Source organism: Chrysoperla carnea, chromosome 2 (assembly GCF_905475395.1).
Source record: "Chrysoperla carnea chromosome 2, inChrCarn1.1, whole genome shotgun sequence".
NCBI classification, from domain to species: domain Eukaryota; kingdom Metazoa; phylum Arthropoda; class Insecta; order Neuroptera; family Chrysopidae; genus Chrysoperla; species Chrysoperla carnea.
The window spans coordinates 22,792,852-22,816,465 of NC_058338.1; the positions used below are offsets into that span (position 1 = coordinate 22,792,852).

The 23,614-nt window shown below is 27.3% G+C and overlaps 1 protein-coding gene across 1 annotated transcript in view; it reads left to right on the plus strand.

Annotated features, from left to right (window-relative positions):
* The window catches only part of LOC123292152 (isotocin receptor-like), a 135,664-nt gene that overhangs the window by 26,746 nt on the left and 85,304 nt on the right, over positions 1-23,614 (plus strand). Inside the window, exon 2 of the mRNA XM_044872709.1 lies at positions 16,091-16,154. The gene's annotated coding sequence lies outside the window, so the exon portion shown is untranslated. The remainder of the gene's footprint in view (positions 1-16,090; positions 16,155-23,614) is intronic.

Sequence of the window (23,614 nt, forward strand, 5' to 3'; positions counted from 1 at the left end):
CACGAAAAATATAATATCAAAGAAGGATAATATTTACTTTACCATGTTAATTTTTGTGCAAACATTTTTCAATTCCTACCAACCCTACCAACTTTTCTTAAATTATATATACTTTATCATGAAATTAATTGAGAAATAAATAATAAGCTGAAAAAAGTATACTATCAGAAAAATTGGGTCTTAAGGCAGCAAGTAAATGCTAAGATTTAAGACAAAATTTTCTTGCTATAATTTAATTTTTAAGAAATCAAATACTTATTTTATTGAATTAAAGAGGTTCTTTCCCTGCCAATGGTTATTTAAATAAAAGTGTACAATTTACTTCTAGCCAGTGAAAGGACTACCTAAATCAATTTTTGTATATTATTAAAATACTGTATCACAAATAAAATTGAAATTTGACCAGAAATTTTTTTAAAAATATGTGCAATAAATTGTATAAATTAATTAAAATAAATTGGACATGGTTGTACCATTCGTGACATGATTAAAATACCTTACATATGTAAATTTTCACTATGATATATTTCTATTCATTACAGTTATGATTCTGGTGTGTAAGCAGCTAGTTTTCCACTCTATGCAAACTTTTTCAAATAAAAACTTTATCAAGTAATCAAGTTCCTTTGATCATTACATATATATATATCTGAAATTTTCTTACAAATCCAAATCAGTGAAAAACATCGATACCCACTTGTAAAATAAATTGTTTGTATAGTACCTTGGAATAGGTGTTTTGATATAAATTCCTCCATTATTTTATTACCTAATAAAACAAACAAAATATAATTGCCTCGTATTATATTGTAATTAAGTAATAACCAAACAAAAATACCAAATGAAAATTATATTTTGTATACCATGTGTATATGCAATTTATTTTAACAGACCAGATAGCAAATCTCTTGAAAAATTTCTACCATCTCGTCTCGTTTCATAGTAGATTCTCGTTTCTCGTTTTATAGTAGATTCTTACCGCAAAAAAAAAAATTTTTGTCTAAAATTGTTTTTTTCTAGACCTCATTTTTTTGGCACCTGATTTCAGGTATTTTTCCTACAAAATTGTTTTCCTGTACTCTTTTTACATTAAGGAAAAACAATTTTCAAATATAACTTTCTAATACAAAAAGTAGTTAAATAAAAACGCTTTTATAACTAGCTGAACTCAAAGTAAAAAATCATTTCTATAAGTTCAAATAACAAAAGCGTCTTTTTTTAAATTATTATTTATTTTCTACTTTTTAGTTCAGCTAGCTACTACAAAAGCGTGTAAATAAAACGGAATTTTATCTACGCTTCTACCATCAAATATTTTTGAATTAATCGTTAATCTCGAAGAGCCTGTTTTGCATAGGATTATCGAACAAACTATTAAATTATTGTATGATCATTGGTCCTTGATAAGTGGCGAAGTTTCGATTTAATTCGACGTTTTTGAGTGAGTGTAAAGCACGTTCAAAAATTCCATTAAATAGATACATAGATGTATACCAAGCTGATAAAAGTGTGTTAGAAACAAAGTTGACTCTGACTCAGCACTTTTTTTTTTTTGAAGACCCGTATTTTGCCAATTTTTAATAAACCAATCCGTTTTTCGAAAAAGTTGCTCAAAACTTTTTTAAAAATCACCTATATAATCAGTACTTACATATACGATTTTATTATATGAAATATAATTTTATTTTTTATGATTTACGATATGTATTTCGATGTAATTTTATGTTAACACAATTTACTTCCGAAGCGTATAGGCTTTATATTAATATTATTACATATTAAGAATTTTTTTTTATGTTAACAAAACACATCTGTGGTTTTTGTGGATAATTATTATTTATTATATATAGAGTGTTCGAACAAGACAATAGTCTTCGAAGATTACAGAATATTGCAACATTAAATGTAGATTGGAATATTTCATTTCATTACTAAAATCAAGGATTGTTCACGTAAACGTAATCACGTTTTTTATAACATTTGAATCAGGAAGCGGGAACGAACAAACCTTGTCTAATTCTACCATGGTTTTTACGAGTAAATCCGTAATATTTTAAAGGCACAGAAACAGGCCTATGTTCAGTAGCGTTCCCAAAGTGGAAAATTACAGGCAAAGATTACTGGAAGGAGTACAACGATGAAGAGGAAATAAATTAATATTTGAAAAATAATTGGAAAAAATGTTTTGTCATAATAGGACACAATCTTAAGAATTCAGTAGAAATAAAAGTCAAAAGGTAATGAACTTTGCACATATTAGTTCAAAATACTTTAAGACGAAGAACTAGAACACAAAATACGGACCTTGTGATAACAAGGATATCACAATGGATCTTACGCCTCCTAGGAAACAACTTTTAACTTCCATTGCTCGTACTCGCATCCCAATTTCAATAAGCCCTCTGTATCATATATTTTAGAAGTTTTTATTGGTTTCTGTTATCTTTTAAACAAGTTACTTTATTTCTTTTCTCTAACAATATAGGAATATATTCAATTTTATGAAAACGTCTGTTATATTTATTTTATTTCTTAATAAATATAAGAAATTGAATAATATTATAACGAAAGTAAAATAATAAAATTTATTTTATGAACGCAATTTTGTAAATCCTTTACGTTGGTGTATATCACCAACAATAACGTTTTTAAAAGCTCTCTTTAATTTAAAAAATATCATGAGGATTAAAATGTGATATTTACAGCTTATTTACATATTCTTGTACAAATATTTTTCATCTCGAAGATACTTTCAAGTATTTAATGTAATCTTCAAACAATAATTGGAAATAATTCTGGGAAAATAGTCGAAAGTAAGTTGACTTTTTATGGGCTTACAAATTTCTTTATTATCTCGTATCTCCCAAGCGGTTCGATTGATTTCGACAGTTAGGGCATCGTTATATTCGTCTTAGAAACCTATATTAGTACTAATGTTTAGGGTGATTATGTGGGAGCCATCATTTCTATTTTAGGGTACGGATTCATCGTAGTCATTTTTTACAATTTATTTGCCTCGTAAATAAAAACATAATTAACAAACGATCTGAAAAACAATTGTACGAGATAAAAAAAATAAACATTGTATTACGAAATGATATTATGGGAAATTTTTTTACTCTCAGTAAACGACAAAAAATCCACTTTCTATTGTTTCTAGAAATAAAACCTTTTCTCATTTAATTAAAACGAATAAAGTTGTATATTTCCTATTTTTAGTAATAATATGTAATTTACGAGTAGAATGTGGACCTTTTATACACACCCATTTAAGCTGTTAGATTGTGTATACTGGTGGTATAAAATTTATTTATAAACAAGTTCTTTGTTTGATGAAATGTGTAGACATATCATAGAGAAAATACCATGTATAGACAGTTTTGATTACTCTGTCACATTACACATACATACATGTCACACATATATAACTGATATACCCATATAATACATACCTTACAATTTGCGCATAATTTGCGCTCTCACGAGTAAACAGTGATGTTTACGAAAAAATGTTTCAAAATTTTGTTCTATCTCTAACAATTTAAACAGTCATTATCGGCGGTGGAAACTGGACTACCCTAATGAATAAATAAATTTAAGTAGTCCCAATAATAATTGCGTATTCAAATTAATTTAATTGATTTGCATGAATCATATTAATAAATTCATAGAAAAAATTAAAATTTATACTTAACAGGGATTTGAGTGGGATTCCTTCGAACTGCTAGTGAAATCGATACACACTAAGCCATTTGGATACAGTGTACCATTAACTATTTACTATGAGTTTTTGGCTTCTATTATAAAATATTATATTACAAATATCAGGTTTTTCCTCGATTTTATTACATTTATGTTGTAGTTAATCTCTTATATGAAAAGTTTTCTTAAAGATTTCACATAATTAATGTTTTTTTTCCACTGAAAATGATTATTCCTATAAATCGATATTCCTAAATAATGAAAATATGAGGGCGTCTTCATCTAAATGCGACATACTGTATAAAACTTAATAGTGAAATGTGCTTTTTTCTTAATTGTTTTCTAACTTTGATTTATTAATGATATCATTTGCTTTGTAATGAAATGTTTTTCTTTAAAAAAATATTTTTTTTTTGTAACAAAACTCATTAATTTTATTAAATGATTCTATAACAAAAAATTAAGTTGTTACTATGCTTCATAATTACTTTTTATATCTAAATAAATATTGGTATCCAACAAGCTCATTGTAATTTGTTTTCATTAAAAAGAAATTTAATATTTTAAACATACTTGTAGCACAGTTAAAAATTTATCCTTCGCTACGCATAGCTTTGAAAACATTCCTTCCTTCCTACTTCCTCTATAAGTAATTTCAATATCTAATATTCCTAAATATAAGCCAGTTCGTGCTATAGAACGTGAAATTGATCCATCCGTGAATATGGAAACTCTTTTAAAGCGTTATTCCATCTCATATTTGTTTTTGAATGCATGCCAGAGTAAGAAAGTATTTTGTGCATATCACTAACGGTGTGAGAGCCATAGTGATTTGACCATTGAGGGAATAGTAACATAAGCAATAATTATGATGAACACGTCAGGCCCATACTGGTTGGTGATATTCACCACAATACTGCTGGTGGATAGCCCCATACTAAAGCAGCTTTGTAGTAAACGCCATACATTTCTTACCGTGCCTATTTTGGAATCTATCAATATCACTAAGTAATTTGCCAATTATCTTGTACTTTAGAATAATTACTTTAAAATAAAATCAAATTTACAGCGAGCTCAGTATAACTAGGTTGTCTTAAATGTGTTGTAAATTTCTATTCAAAGTTTGTCTCAGAATCTAAGAAAAATACATGATATACATAAATCATTAGCAAGAAAAAAAAATTTTATGAGACCCAGTAGGCGATCAATTAAACTGTTTTATTTCGTATATGAAACGATAAAATAAAACGAATTAAAAGTCAGCAATTGTAATACATGTTTCATTTTTAATTAATTGATAAATTATCCTTATACGAAATATTATTTATTTTTGCGAATAGTTTGCTATTAATTATCTTCCACCAGCATGAGGCCACCCAGGGATAAAGTATTCAAAAAAAATAAAATATTTCATCTTAATAAGTCGATATACCACAGTTGTGTCTACTATTTTCTTCAAAAAAATCGATATGTGAACAAGTAGAATGAAAAAACTCCATCTCTAAATAGGTCGTATCGGAAAATTTTTATCCAAATGACAAATTAAAAAGGATAGGAAGTTTACCTCCATTCTACATACAATAAACCCAAAGAACTTACTAATCCACTAACCCAAAAAGATTACTAAATCGCATACTGTCTAATGCAGAGCTGTAAAAATAAAATATTACTTGCAAACATTAATTGCAAAAAAAATTATAGTATGATAAGTTGGTTAACTTGCTGCCAGATAATTTTTGCACTCAATTCATTTTAGACACTATTTCTCTGATTACATAATACTCTTTCAATTAATCCGTTCAATTTAAAACTTTCTTCCAACTTATAATAAAAGAAGGTCTGGCTGCGAGCTAAATAAATGAAAAATATCACAGAAAAGATGACAAAAAGTTGTAAATATTATTATTCCTCGTTTAAAATTTAATTTAAATGTAATCTTCTTATCAGATCGAACAAATACGTTACTGCGTTACAAAAACAACACTTTTTTTTATATTAGAAAAGTTTCCCTAGGCTGTTTTTTTAAGCATGAATAATAATTTTTAAATATAATGAAAGAAATACAATCATTTATTTTCTTTTTGTTTTCTAGGTTATTTTATAACATTTTTAATTATTTTTTTTTATTTCAGTGATCATTGTTATATTTTGTGTTGCTTTTCGATTTGAAGGTTAATTAAGCTATATATGGTGACAATTTAATTTGATATAAATATAGTTATTTTATTCGCTTCGTCTGTTTTAGTATAGGGTGTTCGCTAATTCAAACGCCCCCTTAAAGGTGTTAACACTCCAGGTAATCAACAATAAATTTTGCTAAACAAATTTTTCAAATTTTCTAACTAGATATAGTCACTAGCTATAAAAAAATCATTACACTTCGGGCAAAGGTATAGCTTGGTGTGATCTTATAGCTATCAAGCTTGATATCTTCTTTAAAATATTAATAACATTGTGAGAAATGTAGCCCAACAAAACACATAAGTTGTAAAATTTTTTAACTTGTGAATATTTCGAAAAAAATTTATCTTGGTTGGAAAAACTTCCACTTAAGTTGTTTTTCAAAAATGTAAAATAATGTAGATTTTTTCATGGAAATCGGAAAATCTGTATAGCATCTATAATAAAGACAGCTTTGGAAAGAAAAATCAGATCTAGACAATCGAATTTATAAAGATCGAGTTTTTCGATTTTAGTGATTCGAATTTCGAAGATCTGCCTACCGTTTGTATTTAAAAAAGTCATTGAAAATATTTTATTTATACAAAAGCGCAGGTTTTTCAATACGATTTTTCGAAACAACTTTTTAACTATTCTGACAATTTCATTTGTCTTTAAATCTCTTCGAATTCTGTAGTTCTGTAAAATAACTTTTAACATGCCAGGTACAATTATCGAAAAACGAGAATTGAAACAAGACAACGGTATCAAGAAATTTATTCGTTTATTAAAAAACTTATCAATCCTTGAAATGACAGATAATAAGAATCATAAAAATTTTGCTTCTATATGTGTTCACGATCTAATATTTTATTTTTGCCATCAAATTCTACATGCTCCCACGCAAAAGTTAAGAATTTTCATACGAATCAATTCAAATTGATTGAAATAAAATTCAATCATAAATTACAATACTCAAGGGAGTATTTTCAATAATTACTCAAGGGAGTTTTTTCACTTCTTTGTAAAAATTAAAAGAAATATTTTAATAACAAAAAAATTGCTTTCGAACATCCCTGAACCTATTTTGACTTTTTTATCACCTATGAAAAGATTGTTATAAAATTGCGTAAGTGCCTTAATTTTTTCATATCTTAATTTTCATATTTAAATAATTTTGAAGCCAGAGTACCCGTTTTCGCTGTTATTTTCCGGAAAATTAGAAATATTGGTACTACAGCTCGTGGAATAGGGACTTTTTTAAGTAAATTATTTTTTCTCTTTTCAAATTTTTTAGATTTTCTAAATTTTTATTACTTTTCGAGGGCAAAAAACTAAGCCCCTATTTTTTTTAAACTAAATTGTTCAATTGCAATTTTTGCAAGCAGTACTTTTCAAAAATCATGATATTTCAAATTCGATGATACCTTGTTCATTACCCTGTATAGAAAATTGTTGCCAGTTCTTGCATTATTTTTAATAAATTAAAAAAGTTAAAAAACCCAGGACAACCATGGTGGGCTTTCAGCAGCTATTTCTTTTGATTTTCGCAAATTCCTCTTTCATCTTGATAGAATTTAAACTGTCTGGTAAAATACATTTATTATATGTTTTTTAAAAATTTGGATCTTATTCAAGACATCAATATTTGTGTTTTATTTAAAGATACATCAGAACTATTTACTGACGATCCGTAAATTCAAATAATTTGTCAGAAAATCATTTCCTGCAGAAAACAATTAACCATATTAAGATTAAACGCAGCAACAAAAATATTTAAAAAAATTGAATTTTTTCAATGAACTTCTAAAAATTTTGTAATTATATATAATTAGATATAAAGAAGAAGATAATATTAATATATCAATTTGTTATAAACAAAATTATAGACATGTTTTTAAAATTAACCGGAAATATTTCCAGGTCATTTAACACATTTTTATATTTTTATAACATTTCAATTAAAAATATGAACATTAATCTTATCGCCGAACATGGATTATAAATTAAATACAATGGCAGTTTAATAGAATTAACAGCGATTGTGTAATTTTTCACTTTTTCATTATTGCTAAATACAATTCGCACGGTGATTCAAAAGTCACTACTCATGTTTGTATTGTATTTAATTGTTTGGCTCACCCTGTACAAAAATGAAAACTTAAATTGTAAAAAAAAAGATGCTTGACTTGAGAAGACGAGCGTAGGTGATGAAAATCTTCTTAGAACAAAATGGTAGAATCAAGAAAAACATGAAAGAGGATCTACTTATTATAATGAACCAGCTGGAACAAGGAATCCATATGTATAACGTCTACATTCATATGAGATGATAGGGTCTTAATTATTATTCGAATTGAAACAACCTGTAGTTATTTCTTTTTTCTTAAAGTAACTGAAGAAATTGAAAAAAAACAATCAAAAATGTATTGACCTGAAAATCATTTTGTCTGTAAAAAATTAAATATTTTATGTTTTATTTAAAATCAAAACGTTTAATATGCAAATATATAAATTTTTGTAGATATCAAACTATTTTCTTGGAATGAACTTCTATATGCTTTTAGAATAATCTAAAAATAACTTTTTTTATAGATCTGTCTGCAAAACTTTTACGATGACACTGTTAACAGACAATTTGACTGATGAAGTTAATAAATTTTAAAATGTTTTTTGTTGTTATAAATGTAATTTTTCATATTACCGTAGGCGTGTTTAAAGTTATAAAATAATAAATAATATTTATTTAAAGTACTATCAAGCTTGGTAAAATTGATTCTCACCAATAAAAAAACAAGCAAAAAAAAAACGTTTTCTTATTTATAGTTTGGTGTATATTGGAAAGTAATTGTTTACGGTGTCGATCCATTTTCGATTTCGAGCTTATTATATAATTCATTTATAAGTAACAATAAAAGGAGGGTCATTTGCGTTATGGTCAACCAATGGCTGATTTAAGAGGTGGAAAATGAGCAGTTGTTCACTGGGTTGTCCTCGAAGTAGTTTAAGAGGGCACGGCAAGGGGGCTCGAAGTTCATTAAGGAAGGCTTAAGAAAGGAAGAAAATAGACAAATTTGCAGAAAAATACACTACAAGGGAAGCACCAAGTTCATTGGCAAGGACTAAAATAAGGAGGTAAAAAGAGAAATTTGTATAAAAGGGTACGAATATGGATAGGACCCATCTTGTAAGCAGTTAGAGATAGAACAAAAGTTAGGACGTACAAAATTTTCCTTATAAAAAAATAAATAACTTTTAATTGAAACATTTTTTCGTAAATATCACTGTAAATATCACTCATCTCAAAAAAAAAACTACTAAAAATTGGTCAGAAACATTACATAATATGTAGACAGGTATTGTATATATTTTTAATTTATACGCTACATATATTATGTTTATGTTTGTTTGTTATAACATATGCTTACTATATCCACTGAGGAAGTGAAAAGAAAGATACTATTATTACTTTGTATGTAAGAGTGGCTATATTTCTTTACTTATCTGACATAAAAAAGTGAACGATTGCGTAATCAACACTAAGTTTACATGGTATTCCATCAATTAACTCACTCAATTATTTGCTTCCACTTGTTTTCAATTTTCTTTAATTGTGATGTTGTATATTTTAAGTGGAAATGGTGATCATCAATTTCTTATTTGATAAAGTAAGCCTCAACTCTGTTACTGAAGTGACATTGTCATCGTCATTGATAATCAAGCGGTAATAAAATCGACTGATTGAGGAAGTTTACGACTATCCATATTTTCAAAATCAATTATCAGCTAGCGAACTTCAGAAGACAATTTTAGTGGAACAACAAATAGACGATAAAAATATCCGGTCGCCTATTTTGAGTAGGTAGATACTTCAATCATGGGTGTAATGCATATTTAAATGTAAAACAAATGATCATGCAAATATGATAAATTCATGAACTATGAATAAATTTTATCGTTATATGCCATTTAAGCAAAAGGTCGTTGAAAAATTAACGAAGATAACGAAATAAAAGCCCTAGTCATGCAATAATCTAGTTTTCTTTAGTGCTATACAACTTTTTTAAAGTAATTAGTGATTCATTTGCAATTTATCGTTAATATATTTAGTGGTTCATATAGTTCAACAAATCTCTAAAAAAATACGAAAATATAAACAAGCTTTAACGACGATAACGAAATAAAAGCTCTACTCATGCAGTGATCTAGTTTTCTTTAGAGCCATACAACTTGTATATATTTTGTATATATTGAATATATTTTGTTATAAAGTAATTAGTGATTCAAAATTTATACAAAAATACAAATTCAAACAAGCTGAAAGTTATGTGAACAACATATTCTATATATAAAGTGTTGAGCGATAAAATCTAAATAAAAACATTGTCATTGACAAAATTGCATATACCGGGCGTTTACTGAGTAAAAATTACTAATACAAACGCTAAAATTATATTAATTTAAACGTTAATAGTTAAAAAGTCATAATACGTACTACTTAATTTTTATTTTATACTAGCAGAAACCCACCCGCTTTGCTGGGCATTTTTGCCTTTAGACTATCACGTTATAGCCCTCACTAAACCACCCTTTTGTTCACAATTTTATGGATTCTACCTTTTTTGAAAATGAATTTTTGTCCATGAAAGTCTATTCTATAGGTCCAATCATTAAATGAACCTGATTTTTATACTTCTTGGATCAAAATTACCCCATCCACTGAGTTTCATCAAATTTCAAATGAAAAATTTTTTTTTGCGATTTTCTCGATTTTATAAAAGGGGTATCCTTTAAAAAATTGCAAAAAAATCGAGAAATTTTGTTTATCTCTAATTTCGATAAAACTTGGTATATAAGGTAATTTTGACCCAAAAAGTACAAAAATCGGGTGTATTTGACGACTGGTCGAATAGTTTTTGAGATACGGACTAAAATCGGTCTAAATATTGCGATATCTCAGAAACTCTGCATCCAATCATTAAATTAACCTGATTTTCATACTTTTTGGATCATAATTACCCCATCCAATGAGTTTCATCGAATTCCAAAACAAAATTTTTTTTTTCGATTTTCTCGATTTTATCAAAGGGGTACCCCTTAAAAAAATTGCAAAAAAATCGAAAAATTTTGTTGTCTCCAATTTCGATAAAACTCAGTATATAAGGCTATTTTGACCCAAAAAGTACAAAAATCGGGTGTATTTGACGACTGGTCGAATAATTTTTGAGATACGGACTAAAATCGGTCTAAATATTGCGATATCTCAGAAACTCTGCATCCAATCATTAAATTAACCTGATTTTCATACTTTTTGGATCATAATTACCCCATCCACTGAGTTTCATCAAATTCCAAAACAAATTTTTTTTTGCGATTTTCTCGATTTTATCAAAGGGGTACCCCTTAAAAAAATTGCAAAAAATCGAGAAATTTTTTGTGTCTCCAATTTTGATAAAACTCAGTATATAAGGTAATTTTGACCCAAAAAGTACAAAAATCGGGTGCATTTGACGACTGGTCGAATAGTTTTTGAGATACGAACTAAAATCGATCAAAAAATTGTGATATTTTAGAAATTCTGCATCCAATCATTAAATTAACCAAATTTTCATACTTTTTGGATCAAAATTACCCAATCCACTGAGTCTCATCAAAAGTTTGTATTTCAGAAACTTTGTCAGTGCAGCATTATTTTTATTTTATTCTTTTCATACTTAATTATGTTTCTTATCCATTAATCTTTACGAAAATAACAGTAATACTTGAGCAAGATATATCTAGTTGTCTACGTACAAATATTCTAAAATTTGAACATTAGTAGTTTTTTTTGTCATTCTCGCTTGTATGGTATTGTATCAAATGATATTGGATATCGAACAGACGACAAAGATTATTGGATATTCAAGAAACTAAAATATTGATATCGTATAAAATACATGATTTATACATTTCCATGAAAGTGTAATATTTCAAGCCAGTAGGTAAATAAATAAAATAGTATTATATTCACAGTACGATATCTTGTCTACAATCATACTGTTAGAGAAATCAATTTATCATATACGGAAAATAGAAGTTCTGAAAGCCCTTTTCATTCGTTTTTCACCAAAACAACTTAATATTTTTGAAAAATGCAATGATGAAATGAAAATACTTATTATTATATTATTTGATTTAAAATGGCACAAAAAAAAAAGTGAAAACAAACAATTAACTGAGTTAATTGTTGAAATACCATGTATAGACAGTGTTGATTACACTATCACATTATATATATATACATGTCACATATACATAACTGATATTACCACATAGTACATACTATACAATTTGCGCCCTCACAGTGATGTTTACGAAAAAATGTTTCAAACAAAAGTTGTTTATTTTTTTATAAGGAACTTTTTTTACATTTAAACTTTTGTTCTATCTCTAATGGTTTACAAAATTCAATTGACCTACAATGCTCATTTACGAATTGAAAAATTATTTCCTATAAACTATCACTCGATTCCCGTTACATTTAAAATAAAACTTAATGAAACTTATTTTTACTTGAACTTATTGAAAGTTATTTGAGGAATGTAGAACTTTTTCACATCACTGTATAAATAAAAACAGTTAGATAGATAGAAAATTATGTGTATTTCATAGTTGATAAAAGGTCTTCTGTTAATTCTGTTCAATTGTGAACAATTTGACATTTTCCCCGTATTTATAATGTACCATACCCATGAATCAAGGATCTTTTGTTAATAAATTACATATTGTTACAAGTACTTAAGATAGAAAAAAATTTCCAATCTAAAATTTATTTGTTCGTAAAAAGATTGGTTTTGCTTGACTGGATATTATTTTGTATCTAAGAATACTGTCTAATATTGCACTATGTGGGGAAAACACCTCAAAATAATTGTACCCAAATAAATCAGAAACAAAAGTTCAAGATATTATAATAATAATGGGGGTTTAACCTTCGTATTTGTGACATACGCCTTATCACAGAGTCCACCCACATCATTATTTGTTAATCTTTATTTATTCAATTACAAACATATTTTACAGATAACATTTTTGATGTGGGTGGAGTCGATTACTTCGTTCTTATCCAAGCGACGACAATGTGATCAATTTTGCACTCACATTAATTATAAATTGTTCACACTGCCGCTGCGTGGATTTCAACCCGCAACCTCAGTCTAAATAGTCCAACGTTCTATGACTAACGCCTTAGATCGCTCGGCCATTTAGGCTCTCAAGATATTATAGTGCAATCAAGTCTTCGTCGTCTGTGTTCTTTGTTCGATCGCAATTTACTTACCTAAATTAATAATTAATTTTTATAGTTGAAACCGAATTTCAACGGAGGAAACTACCCTAAATATATACATTTCTTAAAGTTTTGCCAGAGTTTCAAGGATCTCTTGGAGAGTGCAAGACTCGAAAAATTCAGTCTGTGGAAATTTACTTAAGCAACCTCTTTTGTTAAAATATATCCCCTTCAGGACCCATAATAATTTGGTGCCCAGATCAAAGGAGCAGTTAAGTTAGTTTTCTAAATTATAAATCTAGCTAAATATTTTTATTGTGGGCTATAATATTATGGATTAGAGAACTTTTATCGTCCTGGCGTGAATTTTATATACATTTCTTTTATGGTATTAATAGATAATAACTGATTTATTTCTATTCGGGCTTTTAATTTCCATGTAATATGAATTGACCTAGTTCTGCATCTTCTTTTTCATTAAAAATCGAATGATGTGCTATTTGATTTGTTGTGTAATTAATTTCTTTGCGAACGAAAAATACTTTTAATCAGTTTACAAAATAAACTTGACAGGTACCTCCACTTTAATGTAAATCGATACTCTTCTTTATTCATCTTAAATTAAATTGAAAAACAATTCTGATTAAATAACTATAGGGCAGGAAGTTATCTTAAAAAATGTACATAAGAAATGCTTATAATTTTTTTAGCTTTAATCATAGTTCTTATTAGAACTGATAATAGCTAAATTAGGTGGCTAAAAAAAATTGTTCTTCTTATCTTATCTTTAGATGATCATGAAATTCATGGTCATATTCAAGGTTTCGAAAATTTGTCCCTTTTTGAGCTCAAATTTTTTGGTTTCTTTTATTATATAAAGGTATTAAGAATTTCTTTTTTAAATATTTTTTTACACTACAAATAATAATGAATAATTTTATGTCTTAGATAGTTACTATACTTTTATAGGTAAACAAACTCCATTAACCTTGTAATAAAATCAAATGTGAGACCACAAATTTCATTTTTAATATCACTCAGACATAAAATAACCATACATACCGTTTAGTACAACATGATTGACCATGTTTTATGAGACCTTCCAAATTAAATTACGCATGAAATATTAATAAACGTTTTTACAAGAACATTGACGGTTTTAATTTTAAAGTCTGTTTTCGGCGTCGATGATACATGTTCATTTTTCAGAAGTTAATTTGGTAAAGTATTTTAAAATTTTTTGATAAATTTTCCAGTGCAAAGTCTAAACAATTATTGGATTTAATGATCAAAAATGTATATATTAGATCAATAATTTGTATAAACTTGATACTCCTGTGTATTGATACAGGATATTACCTAAGTAATAGGACGTTTAACATATTTGGAGAAATCCATTTTTTTAATGTTTCATTAAGTAAACATATTTCGGAGAACTTGACATAAATGACCAAGAAACATTTTGTAATTAACTTCATAATTTTAACTAGAAAGGTTTTAAATGGCCGATTAATTCTTAATTATTAAACCAGCCGTGGATAGAGTCTGGTGAGACCCTTAAGGTCCACAAGAATAACTTCCCAGCATAATAAACAGTTAAAAAAAACTCATCCGACTGGAAACGACTCGACCGAATGTTATGAAATTCTTTTCGATTCATATTGACAGGGCAACATGTTTTTGCTATCTCATGACTGATTCAATATATAATAATTCACTGCTTTAAAATCACTAAATCATCCAGTATTAATTCCATTAAATATTATTTTTTTAACATTCTATTTCGATTAAAACCACAAATTTTAACGCGTTTGAAATGAAGATTACATTATTTTTTTATTGCTTTAGAAGAGGTGTTTTTTACTATAATTTTTTTTTAACGGAAATGAACCGTGGATGAATGATATATTCAATTTTTGTTAAATTATAAATCGTTACTACACTCGTGTGTATTAATTATAGGGTTCCGTACAACAAACGACATTTTTTTTTGCGTTTGGTTTTGTTTCAGATAATAATCATTGCGGATTTTCTTTTTGTCAATTTAGCACCCGTTATACTAGCTGTTAGAAATATTCTGTAACAGCAGGAAACTCTTAAAAGAAGTTCTGATCTTGAAGAAGACCTTGAAAGGAAGACCTGAGAAAATTTCGAATTAAGAATTTCTTTCTCATTCAAGAAACAAAAACTGAAAATGAAACAAAACTGATCTAATTTGTTGATTCAGTTCAAACTCTATCTATGGCTGTTTTGCAAACATGATAATTGTTTTTAAGAACAGCTTTTTATATAAAGGTTCCCTATACCTCTTATTCCTGTTAAAAATTAAAGTTCATATTTCAGTAAGACTTTTTTTTCTAAAAGAATTGCTTTTTTATGAGATAAGAAAGAGATACTTAATGTATTGGAATGGTAACTTCATAGGAAAGAAAATAATTGTGCCAAATTCCAAATACCTACCATTTTGACTTTATTTAACACGAGTGACAGATTATATGGCTCTATAAATGCCATATAATCTGTCATAATTTCCAGAAACCAGTCAAGTATCCTCTTATATTACTGTCTTTATTCTCATTCGAAAGTAAATGTTCTCTGATGATATATATGATATATATCTCATATTTGTGGTTGGCGCCTACCATTTTCTTTTATTGACATTTTCTATTATTAAATAATCTCTCTTATAGAAAGAAAGTTACGTGATGAATTCGAATTAGAATTTTTTTACAACCTAATATAATGTTGAATGCCTTAAAACAATAATTTTTTATAATAATAAATAATTTAATTACTGAATATATTAACAGCATACAAATCATTTTTATTTTACATAAAGGTCCGTAGAAATAGTATTGAACCTATTTTGCCGTTCACTTGCAATCTCCTTTTTCATTAAACTAATTTTACTTGACCATTTCTTAAAATAGTATTCTTAAAGTTATTTTATCATTGTTTTAGACTTCAAAACACTGTGGAAGATTTTTCGCTGTTACACCATCACCCATTCTGAGATTGAATAAATGTAAGTACAATAAGAAACTGGGTGAGATATTTTAGTTTTGGAAAAGGAATGTCTGTTATTCCTAGTGTCGAGCTCTGAATATATTCATATATCCCTTCTGTAATCGCTCTGCATCGTACATTCCATGCACAAGAGAAATAAAAATATATTTTCTTACCATATGCGTCCCTAGGAACAAGTAGGATCATAATAATAACTGAATTTTTGAAATTTAACCTTTGAATTGAAAGCTGTTAAAATAATGTAATTTGTTTTTCGCAGTCTATAAATCATCTTCTATGTGGCAATAAAATAATTTTTATGTAATATTGATAGCAATTATCTCTATTTTTTGTTATTGCAGTAATTTTATGTTATTTTTTATACTATCAAGTCAATTATGACTAATTGTATTGAAAATGTAAATTTTAATATAACACATCTATAAAATTTATTACGTGGAATAGTATTAATATAAATATAATTTTTATTTAATCACACTTGTTAACTTTTTTAAAATTTAAGTAAAAGAAATAATAATAATAATAATAATAAAACAGGAATAAATCAGGTCACTTGATGGCACAGGGCTTTCCTGACACACGCCATTGCATTTCATTGTAAATCTGATCACTAGAAAAATACCAATACTGGAAGCACACAAGTATTTTTCATTTTTTTTTCATAGTAATGTGTATATCAGTTTTGAAAAAAATGTTAAAGGATATTTTCATTTTGAATAAAAAAACGACTTTTTATTGGTCGTGACGTACTTATACACTTATTGAGGCTATGAGTCAATTATAGGGTCATTATCACGACAAATTCTCATTTTTTGGCTTGTTTCTATGGAAAATTACTTTATAATATAGTGAAATCAAGTTGAGAAACAAACCATTTATCATTCTATATAAGTTTTTATCATTTGTTCGTGCGGTGGCGTAACTAAAGCGTTGGGTTTGTAAAATTACATAAAAAAAATCAAATAAAAAAATTTTTTTAAAAATATAATTAATAAACAGGCAAATTTTCTATTGCGTTAAGTTGACGAAAAAGTGTTAATCTTTTCAATATACATGTTATTAGATTTAAATATCTTTTGTTTCCTTTTTTCTCGTACTTAAATAAACGTTATCCTAAATGTATAACAATATAAAAATTTGTACATTCTTTAATTCTATTCTTATTTATTTTGGTCTCGAATCCTTTTTTTCTCGTGTTCAAATAAAGCTTTTTATCCTAAAGTTATTACGTATTTAACGTTTTAACAACCTGTATATTTTTTTTATCCCTTATTAGTAGAGCTATATGTGTCAATTATTCTCTCTACAGGATTTTATTGTTTTATATACATAGTTATTATTTACAATTAATTAACTTTTTTATCAAAAACAGAATTAACTTTTTAGATAGGAAGAAGTATTCATTCCGGGAGAATTTGTTTTAGTAAATACTGGTTAATTTATTATTCTGGGGTGAAAATGAATAAACATGGGTCATAAACGTTTCACTGGTTTTATTTATTTTATTTTAATTGTAAATAATAACGCGTTCATATAAGGGTATGCGCACACTAGAGCAGTAAAAAAAAACAAAAAATTTTCGGACAAGTTTGGAACAAGAAATTTGTCGATATAACGATCAGAAATGGTGTCCCTCGTTTTTAGAATTACCGTTCTGGATCGAGAACCGTGTCTACATCTGTATAACGAAAATCATCGAAGAGGAAAGTTTTATAATTTATGATTTTATGGACAATTTTTAAAAAACAGATCTGTTCAAATCTTAAATTAAAATTTGACTTAAGAATTAAAATTTGACTGCTTTAAAATTTTATTTCCACTTTTAGAATAAACGTGAAATTTGCAATTTGATTCTTAAAAGTTTTCTGTCAAACAATAAATGATAGTACCTGTCTCTCCAAATAGTTTTCATTACCAAAATATAGATATGACTCATTACTCAAAAATAACAATTCTAAAAACGATTGCCTTCCTTTTTTACCTTTTTCTACCTTAAAAATTATTATTCTAAAATATCGTTCACATAGAGATAGTACATGTACATCAATTCCTAGAGTTTAGTCCGATAGGTTCTAGTATATCACTTCAGTTTAGGAACCAGCACTTAAGAAACAGTTTGATTTTACCCACTTTAAAACGTCGGATTAAATTGAAACTTCGCACACTTATCAAAGACCGATGATAATACAATAACTATAAGTTTGCCAGATTATCCTATTCTATTAACTAAAAATCTTTGATGGTGGAAGCGCAGATAACTTTCCATAATATTAACAAATAGTGAAGATATTTTATAATGACTTTACTTTTACGAATATCTGTTAATAAAATATTTACAATAAGTGAAATCTAGCACTCCATGCTTTTTTACGATGTAATGAATTTTTCTTGATTACTCAATTTCTTGTTTTTTTTTTTTTGAACTTTTTATTACTTCCTACGTTTTTGTTCAGCTAATTACGAAAGCGTGTTTTTTTGAACTTTTATTTATTTTTAGATTATTTATTAGGTTTCTAACAGCTAAGACCGTCCTCTCTAACTGTATAAAACTTACAGAATGAAATCATGATCAGTTGCAGTATTAGAACGAAAATTATCTTGTATTCTATTCAAGGTGAGTCGACACATTAAACTTTAGTTGCTTTAAAGTGCTTGAGGTGAAACATAATATAATGTAACAAAAAAACAAATAAAGAATCTTATTGTTTGTCCAAATTTTCGTCCTCGACCATAATATATTCTTAAAATTGTAGATAAAAGAATAATGTCTAGAAACTTTTGTAGTAAAATGATATGTCGCTGAAAGTTTTGATAAAATGCTAATAAACATTAAAGTTATCTTGTTATATTTCATCTGCTACATAATGTTGCTTACTTTCTAACAATTTTATTCAAATGATGTTAAAGAAATTTGATTATCGCATTTTTTTTCTTATGTTCACTACACGAGTGATGAAATTAGTATTCTGTTCAGATTCAAATTTTTATTGAAATTTCATAATGCCGGATTTATGTTTTCAAATAATCAAAAAATTGGACATTAATTTAAAAAAATTCAGGGATATTTTTGTGGATTGTATTCGTGATATGTAAAAATATACAAACACACGCAGAATATTCAAAATATTACAAACAGCTGCTTTAATCACCCGGTCTTGATGATTAAATCAGCTTTAAGCTTATTTAAAATATGTCATTGTGATAACACCATATTTTATTATCCCTGTAATCTATATGTACAGTGTGTCTCAGATAACTACGGGCACAATAATACAGCAATTCTATATAGAGTTTACACCAAAAAGTTCCTTTGCGAATATAACGATACCTTAACTGTCGAAATCCATCGAGCCGTTTGGAAGAGGTAATAAAGACATTAACAAAATAAATAAATATACATACATACATACATACAAGATAAGCGAAAAACGTAACTACCCCTTCACAATCGGGTAAAAAATTTTTCAAACTAACCAAATTTTATTTTGATAGATGTATACTGATGTTGTTATACTGTCATGATATCTTCAAATTATAAAATATAGAAAATAGTCCATCATGTACGAAATCGGAGTGCAATTTATATAATCTAGGGTAATGAGAAAATTTAGAACCAATAAAAACTTTCATTACGTGTTATAGGCACATTACTATATAAATAAAACAATGTCGAGCGACCCCGTACTAAAGAATCGTGTTAAGTTTAACATAAAAACAAATTGAGATGTGGTATTTTGTTATTTATGTGTTCCTAAAAGCCGAATGTTTTTATGCTTATATACATATTTACAATAAAAAAGGTTTTGTATATTTTGATTTACATTTGAGAATATTTAAATAAATAATATAGGTAGTTCGAGGGTTTTTGGTAAACGAGTTAAGTGTCCTTGCGGTAGAATTATTTTCCAAAAAATAATTTATAATATCGTAACACAGATAGCGTAAGTTTGGCTGTGAATCCTTAATAAAGATAATTATTAAACCATACATTATACCTTCGACCTTTCACATAAGATTGAAAGGATTGAAAGATTTTTATGGAGAGATTTAAGGATATATATGGTATGAGAGAAAATGCTCTACATCGACTCATTAGCTTATTTACCATGCGGCAGAAAGTTATGTCCTGGCGCTCGTACAACCTTAAAACGTTTAGATTCTTTAATGTAATTTTTTCTGTGATATTAAGTATATGGCTAAGTTATTTTTTATGACAAAGAACAACATGCTGTGTATTCGAACAACCGCAATACGGTTTTTCATTAAATATAATTAGATGTTGACAGTTACTGCATAATTAGCTAGCTATTATTAATTATTACTTAGATGGTTGTAAAAATAACTGAATACCTATAAAGTTTTTATACGTACCTACATAAAATGATATATTTCTTGTAGTTGTTACGGTCAAGACTCTTGACCGATCAAAACGCTCCACAGTGTATTAATTTTTGATTTTTAATTGAAATTTATCATCTCAACCCATCGCAGTATTATTGGGTGCTAACAGCTTAAGAAATTCCACAGTAGTATAGCTACACACTTCAACGAAGAACAGGAAAAACATATAATAGAAAATATTGATTTAATTTTTACACACATATAACCTACTAATTTAGAAAATTCTTTAAAATTTAATTTAGAAAATTCTATAATCTATTTATTTAGAGAATTTTTTTTAAATCTCCGGAATATAGGTACAGGCTTGGAAAATTGTTCGTAAACAACATTGTTTGCCCGCGAGCGTTAGTTTTAGTTTAAAGTTCTATAATTTTAAATAGAAACCCTTTATAGAATTCGTCCCTACCATTAATTAGCAATTGCAAATAGATTAAGTACCTAATTAAGTACCTAATATGCTTGTGAGTTTATACGATAATTCATAAAAAATTCATATTTGCTATGGCATTATATTAATGTATTTAAAATTATTATAATAAAGTACTGATTAGTTTATTATTATTCAATTTTTACTAGAATTAAAAGCAGACTTAATCATAATTGCAGAAATGCATGTCATATTTATGGTACTTGTTTATACAAATGGTGTGATTGATTCTTTTATCCTTGTTTTACAAATCCTTCTTTATTAAATTACTAAAGTAATTATTGACTTATACAGAAAAAAGAATTTCTTGACGCAATAAATTTTTCCTTGAATCATCGAGACAAAATATTTTAACTTTTTGTCTTGTATCGAAAAAATTTGCGTTTTCCTTTTAGTTCTTGAGCCTAGAAAACTATTTTTTGTATGTATGATAAACGGTGTTTGACATGAATGTTTTAAGTATGAAGAAGCTATAAAGGTGACATATAGAGGAAAAGTAAGTGCTGGGCCAACACTCCAATCATTGGAGAATCTGAGCTAGTGGAATCCTACAGTTGTGTTACAATTGTTATTCAACTACTTCTGAAACCACGAATAGTTGTAGTACCCGATAATTATATCAAAAGTCTCTGTAATCATAGTTTTCAAATTCAGGTACTTGAGATTCAAAATCAAACAAAAGATTCGTCTGAAAGCTCAAATTCGTTATATTCGCGAGAGCAGTAAAAATCACTTCAATATTTCGAATATTTTTTAGAACGAAAATAAAATTGATAGTTTTATGGATAAAATTTTCTTTGATGAAGTTTTAGGTTTGATGATTAGTCACTCAAATTGTTCAATAACGTGCAGCTCGAAATTAGTCTAATAAATACAACAAAATGTCCCGACTTTCCTGTACGTGCCCTAATACACAATAATTACATTCATTACATTATTACATTTACATTCATTTGTAAAGTTTGTTCTATTATTAATAATAATATATTGTTTACTTTTCCTTATGATAACAAAACTTGCGTTTTTTTCATAAGAAATATGGTACTTTGAAAACTTTACGAAATATATCAAAATTTGAAAGTTTTTGGTGCGTAACAATCACTTTCATTTTTGTTCATTTACCTTTTGTGGTTTTGATTTTCCATATAAATTTATTAATATTTATGAAAAAATTATCTTTCACGGCAGTGTGTATAGAAGGTATCAAACAGGGAACTATACGTAAAAAAGTAAACTGAAATTTTGTAATTTGAAATTCAAGTATTAAGCCAGTAAAAAACTAAGACCGATTCTTTTTCAATTTGTATCAAAAAGATACCACTGATTCATCCAAAGGTTTCGCCTATCATAAAAAAATGTTTTTGATTTAGTAAAAAACGTAATTAAACTTGTGATTGTTTATCGCATAAGTAATTTGACAAAACACATGGCTATTTAATTCCCTTATGAATAAATTAATAATTAAAATTGATTAATGCGTTTTAGTTTAAAATTTTTATATTATTTGTTTTACATATTAATTGGATAGTTTTGACAGCTTATGAATTTTAATACTTTATATTATAATAAATACAATATGAACAAAAAAGCACAATTAGGGAAAAAAGTTTAGGATATTAATTGTCCTAATTGACGCATCGACAAATCAATTATTGTCAATTAAAAAATGGAATTCAACAATAAAAATTTTACGCGTTTCTGTACAACTTTCATATACGGGATGTCGTTTTGAAGTTAATGTATGCTGGAAACAAACTCGATAAAGAAACTTGGACCCCGCAATATTAGAAAAGAAAATAGAAAACATTATATAAATATCGTTATTTTACAGATATTTCCTGTACGTTAAAAATTTATTTGTCAAAAATATTGCAAATTGTACATTTTTTTAAAAATACTATAAGAAAATCAATCGAAGGTTTTAGTTTTATATTAACCTTTTAACCTTTTTTAACCGCATATTTTAACCTTATATTTGTTGAACTCGAAACAAAATAGTTTACTTATACGGGTTGATTTATGAACGAACTAAAAACTTCAAGAAGTCCGGGTTCAAGTCCTGGTTCGAGTGTATTTTTTTCAATACTCTTTAATTTGTTATAACTATTTGAAACATAAATTAGAATTAAAAAAATAATAATATCCACCTCGAAAGATGATCTTAGATATTATAACTTTTAAAATCACATGATACTTTAAAAAGGGCAAATTGATTTTTATTTTGCTTGATGAACACCGGAGAAAGGACTTAACCCAATATCAGAGAGCGGAACTTCAACGATATTGTCTATTGTATTGTTCTTTCCAACATTCACCCAATGCACAACAATCTCCAGGTAGACTTACCATAGACTAGACAAACCGTAGGTCTAACATTAAAACTTTGGTTAAATCGTTGTATGAACGTTGATACGATGTTATTATTCCACGTTTGAGATTGAGCCAATCTTGGATTCCAAGCTTGACTTATTTTTAAACTATCGTCGCCCAGGTTTGAATCAATTTTAATCCAGTTATTATTTCCTATATAAGATAAGCTTCCACCAAGTAGAATAAGTTTTAATGGGGGCTGTTTTTCAAAAATGCTTGGTTGAAAAAATGTTCGCCTGCCTCAAATATAATGGATCACC